The sequence below is a fragment of the Phasianus colchicus genome, chromosome 16, assembly GCF_987193195.1.
Source record: "Phasianus colchicus chromosome 16, bPhaCol1.hap1.1, whole genome shotgun sequence".
Classification (NCBI taxonomy): domain Eukaryota; kingdom Metazoa; phylum Chordata; class Aves; order Galliformes; family Phasianidae; genus Phasianus; species Phasianus colchicus.
Genome location: NC_143451.1, coordinates 860,958 through 867,830, shown reverse-complemented (window position 1 = coordinate 867,830; position 6,873 = coordinate 860,958). Strand labels below are relative to the sequence as shown.

Below are 6,873 nucleotides of genomic sequence, written 5' to 3'. Positions count from 1 at the left end.
CCCGCGGCACCAACCCCGGCCCGCAGCGGGGGCCCGGCCACCGCCCTCAGCGGCCCCACCCGCAGCCCCGCGCCCGTTGCTCGGCAGCTGCGAGCCAACCGAGCCTGCCGGGAAGGCGGAGGGGCAGCACCACGGATAGCTCCTATTGGTCGAAGGAGGTGAGGGCGGAGCTCGAGGACGGCCGTCTTCTTCGCTATTGGCGGAGAGAGCCGTCAGTGCGGGGCGGGGGGCGGGGCCTCGCGGCTAGCGGGGTCGCGTTGAACTCCGCGTTAGGGCGGGGGAACGGAGCGAGGGGGCGGCGGCGGTCGAGGGTAAGCGAGCCGCCGGCTGCGAGGAGAGCGGCGCGAGGTAGGGAGCGGCGCGGGGGCCGTCCTCACCTGTCACCGGGCGCTCAGCCCTCCCTCCTCGCGGCCCCCGGGCTCCGGCCGCGGGCGCGGTCCCTCGCGGTAGCGGCCGGGCTGGGGCTGTGCTTTCGTCTAAGGGGACCCTCGTCCGAGGGAGGGCGGCAGGCAGGCAGGCAGGCTGTGCGCGCGGTGCCACCGGCTGTGCGCCGCTGCGCGGACGGATGCCGGCTGCCCTCAGGTAGGTGGGAGGGGGGCGGAGAGGGCAGACCCCGGGAAGGCCGCCTCTGGGCGCGAGGGCTCCCCGCCGCCGTCGCTGCGGCAGGCGGCACCTCGGAGTGGCGCTACGCGAGGGGGGGAGCGGCTGGGGGCTGCGGCTGGGGGCTGCGGCTGGGGGCTGCGGCTGGGGGCCGCCTCCGTGCGCGGGGCGGGGGGAGTTGCGAGGGCAGAGCCGCGCGATTTCTTATTTGTATAGCCGCGCTTCTTTTCACAGCAACGTGAATAGCTGTAAAACACATAATTCTACCTAAATTAAGTTGTTTAAATTGGAGATAAACAGATGTCTTAGACCTGCTTCTCTTTTTTTGCTGGAAGAAGTGAAGTCAATCACATTCTCTTACAAACAGGGCCTGGGTGACCCTGTAGACAGCAGGGTGACCACAAACCAGCAATGTGGCCTTGTGGTCGAGAAGGCCAATGGTATCCTGGGATGCATTAAAAAGAATGTGGCCAGCAGGTTGAGTGAGGTGAGTGAGCAAAGTATTATTTACTAACCAGCTAACTGCAGGAGAAGACTCTTAACAGAATAGAAATTTATGTTCTTAACATGCTCCTTTTTGAAGAAAATGGTAGAAAAGACAGAAGTGAGGAATAGAGGATACTTAAACCAACCTGGATCCACTAGAAAACTTCAAAGTAGGGACAGTTACAAAAGCTCAGCTATTCCATTGAGGGAGTAAGCACAAAAAGAAAGACTGAAGCCTTTAGCTAGCAGTTTGTCAGAAAACAGTCTTAAATATGCGCAAGGGTGGAAAGAGACTTCCTATTTCCTTAAATGCAAGCAGATTGAAACAGTTTCTTTTGATTTCTGTATCTATGATTTTCATAAGCAGTTACAAGAACGGTGTTCTCAGATTGGATATTATGAGTAAATGCTTGTGTTGCATTTAAGGAAATAATAAACAGCAACTATTTCTCATCCAAGAAAAAGACAAACACGTAAACTGAATGAGCAGCTTATATACATATATCCCCTAGATATCTGTAGCACTCCCATGGTGTTAGCTTATTAACATTACAGGGATTATTAACATTACATTCTATTTTTTTCTCTCCAAAGCATTCATAGTTGCTTTCATGTTTAAACTTGTGTCTTTCTGTAAGGGTTGATCAGGAAATCACTTTAATTTCTGTATTTTTAAGAATCTAGGCGTTCCTAAAATAGTTGGTGGATTACATGAGCAATGTGGGTAGGAAATAAATGTATTATTACCCTGAATTTGAGATAGATCTGTTCAAGGCTTTCTTCTGTACAGTACTGCAGCCTTCACAAAGCCCTGCTCACAGTATGTATAGTTTGATTACTGCTTTTTTTCTTTATGTATTTTGCATAGTACATAACAGTAATGAAGAATAAGATATAAGATAAACATGTACAGTAGAAATAAAGTGCAATGATTCTTCTTGGACAGATGTGCAACTTCTGAGATGTCTGTAGGACAAATTCCAGCTTTTGAAAAGCATAGCACAGCTAACAGTTCTGTAGAGTGTCTATAAACTCCTCTTTCTGGTTTATTTGGATGTGAATTTTCTGTTTGCTTGTTTTGTTTGTTAGTTGATTACATTCTGTTGCCTGTGACATTAAAGCAAAATCTACATATGTAGATTTGGTAGTGTTAGAGGTTTACCACTAAACTGTGGCATGCTAGTTTAATCTGATGATTCACTTCTGAGAATATAAAAACAGAAGTGAACTTTGCTTTCAGATGAATTATTTAAATTTCTTCCGCTCTTCAAAAACAGAATCAGTTTCACTTATGAAATCAACATGGATGTTTATGTTTCTTACAAAAAAACTTTTATTCTTCTAGTTTTGAACCTGATTTAGCATGAAAAATACTAAGCTGAAACTACTATTTTTGTTAACCACGTTTATGTTAATGGCACTTAAGCAATCCAACCAGGATCAAAGCTCCATTGTAGGAACTGTGCAGATGCATAGCAGTAGACATATCCTGCCCTAAAGAAAAAGCAAAAATAAATAACGTAATGAAATGGAACACAAAGTAATTGGTAAAGTTATAAGAAGCATCATAGGGGGAAAAAAAAAATAGATGGACAAAGAATAAAAAAGAGGTTTGAGACAAAAATAAAAATGTTCTTACTGTCAGATTTCAGAAGTTGTACAAGGAAAAGGAGTAAAAAATTAAATTTATACAACGAGGATGTCCAGAAAATCTAAGAAGTTAATCTTGATTTTACATTGAACAAAAATAGAATGAATAAAAATCCTTAGGTCTCACAAATACGTATGTTATGATCATAAATGCACCATTAAGAGTCTTTCAACATCTTCTTAAGCAATTTATTCATTTTATCTTTAGAGGGTAACAATGTGGAGCAAAAAAGTTTTGCAGTCCTCTGTGATAGAACAAGTGGCAGCAAACCTTTGAGGAGAAAGAGTAAGATGGATGGCCTTAAACAGTTTTTGCTTTTATTAATGGAGCCTGATTTGTTTTCACAGAAATGAGGCAAATAATAAACATACACAGAAAGGAGAGTAGGAGATAGAAGGACAACAAGAAAAAAAAAATGGAGTGTCAAATTTTCTCCCAAATGGACTTGCAAGAGTTGACAGTGACTTACTAGAGCATTAATTTCTTCTTTACAGCTTTATTCAGGTCTAAGACAGAAAAAAAGAACATGCACACGAGTCTTCCAATCCATATTTTCTATGTTATTTAAAGTAATAAGGTTATGTATGGTATTTTATGTTGGTTTCATTTACATTTGCAGGTACTAAAATCTAACAAGTTTCTCAAAACCTGTAACAGAAAAATGCTGAGAAGAATCAAATTTATTGCTCTCTCTCTTCACATACATTGGGCTTATGATCCTCCCACTTCAGTGGCTGCTCTTCCATGTATTACTGAGTGCAATCATGTACAAATATAAGATAAACATTTTCTTTAAAGTATTTATAGTATGTTGCGCTCAAATAAATATTTGAGAAAATAAAGAAATAACCTGACAGCTATTAATCAGAGTTTTATTGCCTTTAATATATGATCCATCCTGATATAGCAATTATTGTTGTTTTAGTAAATGCATTACCTCACTTTTACAGGTTTATTTTCAGCCAGTATATCTATCCTTTTGCTCAACACAACAGAGAACTTTCCAATAGCCAAAAAACATTCTGCCTTTAAATTAAATTAATCTTCTTGGAAATATTACTCTTCCAACTCTCCTGTTCTGTATGTCAGCTACTGCTCAAAGCTGTCTACTGTTCCTCCTGTTAACCATACAGTTATTAAAACTTGGTATATGAATACCTTTTCATCATATTTATCCACAATAAATGAATGAGACTTCTCCCCATAGAATCTTTCTATGAAACTTTCCATCCCTCTGTCTTTCTGCTAAATCTCAAATAATCTGAACTGCAGTTCATTTAGATATTAGACCTCAGGTTCAGATAACATCCTTGAGGTAATAAAATGTTATTGTCTGACAGATCTAAAGTGATATTTTTCCTGTAGAAAATTCCATGGGGCACTTACACTGAAACTGAGAAGTGTTTTTCCTTCTCTTGCTGAGTGAGGGTTTAAATAGGAAATGCATATACACAGAGCAAAACTTGGAAGGTAACATTTCCCATCAGGTCTTTTCAGTATTACAGAGCAAGAAAAAGATTTTTAAGACTTGCATGTGCTGATTAAGGTGATTGAATTTTTTCTACTATTATTTTCCTTTCAGTTTAGCAATAAAGAAATACATTAAAAAAATGCAGTAGGGGAAAGATCTGCCCATGGATTTGTTGTATTTGTGCATATCTAAATAGCAGTACAGGCATCTTGTCATCCCAAGGACACCATGGAGTATTCATATAATATAAAGAGAGATGATGGGGATTTTCTAATAACTAAATTGGAAATCAGAAATGTTACTTTTTTTTTTTTTTTTTTTCCCCAATTTACCAGTTTGCAAGCAATGCCTCCTTTTCCATAAAGACAGCTCTTCAAGAAAGCCCATTTCTAACACTCACAGACCTGTGCAGAACACCGTTTTTCATAGATGACAGACAGTAACTTTACAATAACATCAGCCATTTCTTTCAACACTGTCACAAATACCATTCAACAACAAATAGCATTCAACTAGGCCTCAACTGCCTAATTTCATTGAAGCCTGTATACCTTTCATTCAGTGTTAACATTACTTGAAAAAAAGTGTTTGGACGTTACATTATATTATCCTCAGTTCATCGTGTTGTAGCAGATCTAATCTTTAATGAAAACGAGACATGTAGGAATCCTATTTGAACTTTTCTTTTATCTTCACTCTTATTTCAAAAAGAAAGTTGTTGATTAAACACACCTAGTGACAAACCAACATGTGATTATCATCTATAATAAATGATACTCCTGCTTGCTAGTATAATTGTATTTGCTTTTCTTGTTGCCTTTGCTTGCTTCATCCACACCAGTAGATGTGTTGAGAAAACTGACTGGGAGAAAAGAGGTCATTCCCTGGTCCTGGTTACAAAGACAGCACAGACACAGCCCATGGTGACTGAAAAACAAGGAATAAAAAGGTTCAAGACTGTACTGCAAAAGTGTATTGCAACTGCAGGTTGCTTAAAGAAGTAGAAGCAAAGGGAATGTCCACAGGTTTGAAAAAGTGGCCTGCAACTACACAATATTCATTGTTTCAGAAAGGAGATTTAACGATGCAAAATCTTTGGCAAGAGAACAGTTGTTTTTAGGGATCAAATAGAGAGAGAAATAGTGCTGGGGACCTAGACTCCATTTAGGACATAATACTTGTCTTGTCTCTACACGTGAAAATATTTTAAATTACTAGCTGAGAGATCAGGGGTCCTGAACCATGGTATGTTCATTATTGTTGATTGCATGTACTGTGTCATATCACTTAAAAAATTAAAAACATTAATGGCACTGAAATTTCAAACTGGGTGCACGTACCACTGTGCATAACAACTGACAAGCTATTATCTACGTTGATTAAAACTCTTAGTGCTAGTGTTTTAGCTTCTCCAAAAGCAAGGAATAAACAATTTGAATGTAGGCTTTATCAGTATTTGTACTTGTAATAAAACCAGGAATATTCATAGAATCATAGAATCATAGAATTTTTTTTTGAGTTGGAAGGGACTCTTACAGACCATTGAGTCCAGTTCCCCAGTAATGAACAGGGACACCCACAGAGGTCAGAGACCTCAGAGGCCTGTCCAGCCTGACCATGAATATCTCCCCACTGCCATAATGTTGTCTTGCCCCAGACCTATACAAGACTACAAAGTGAGTCACCAGCTCTGGATTCCTACTTAGGAGGGGTTTGCCATCAAGATAGACAGCAAGTCTCCATGTAACCCTCTCCTCTAGGCATCAGCCCTGGGAAACATGCTGCCAAATATTCTTCAGAAAAGCATCTTAGAGAGGTTTCTGTGAGCAGATGGGGGACATTTGATGAAGCAAACGGATGCTGGGTAAGCAGTAATTCTCACTCAACAACCAGCCTGGGGGCTCCGTTCTTTCTTCATTTCCATTCTTTCTGATGGAAATGTCCTTGAAACTTAACTTTTTCCTACTTTTCCAGTACTTGTTTGATACTTTCTTTTTCTAGTAAGCAAAAATTCTAAGCCCTTGTCCTCCAGTAACTGTCTTTCATTTTCTGATACATTCAAAGATAACCTTTGGAGGCATGCCTTTTTCTGGGAAGCCAAGTTCTAACAGCAGAAAAAAATTTCAAAGGCTGTATGGAGAGCATCAACTACAATGGCAATAATATCACTGACCTTGCTAGAAGGAAGAAATTGGAACCTTCTAATGTGGTAAGAACATAACTTTATCATCATCTAAACTTCTGCTTCTCCTTCTAAGGAAAGTTTGTGAGTGTGTGTGACAGATGTTCTGAAATCATATAATATATAAAACAAAGTTTGTCACATGCCTAAAGATTTCATTATACATACTTTTATGATTTTTTGTTTGTTTGTTTGTTTGTTTGTTTTTAATATCTGGGAACCTGTTTCTGCTGGGATTTAAGTTTCAGCTTTACAGAATTAGCCTTCAGCATCAGATGAATGTTTTTTAAAAGAAAACCAGTAGATCAGTATATACATTTTTGCTTTCATCTTATAGTAACCCAAAACTAGAATTTTTTTTTGAGTTGGAAGGGACTCTTACAGACCATTGAGTCCAGTTCCCCAGTAATGAACAGGGACACCCACAGAGGTCAGAGACCTCAGAGGCCTGTCCAGCCTGACCATGAATATCTCCCCACTGCC

General features: G+C 40.3%; 1 long non-coding RNA gene across 3 annotated transcripts; it reads left to right on the top strand.

The window, feature by feature from the left end:
* Positions 1 to 237: 237 nt before the first annotated feature.
* On the top strand, positions 238 to 6,401 carry LOC149915696 (uncharacterized). 3 transcript variants are annotated; one of them, XR_016471637.1, is made up of 3 exons: positions 238 to 348; positions 968 to 1,087; positions 6,273 to 6,401. It is a non-coding gene; the product is annotated as an uncharacterized LOC149915696 (long non-coding RNA). The 3 variants fall into 3 exon arrangements; XR_016471636.1 differs by lacking the exon at positions 6,273 to 6,401 and adding an exon at positions 5,969 to 6,070; XR_016471635.1 differs by lacking the exon at positions 6,273 to 6,401 and adding an exon at positions 3,357 to 3,540.
* The last annotated feature ends 472 nt before the right edge of the window (positions 6,402 to 6,873 follow it).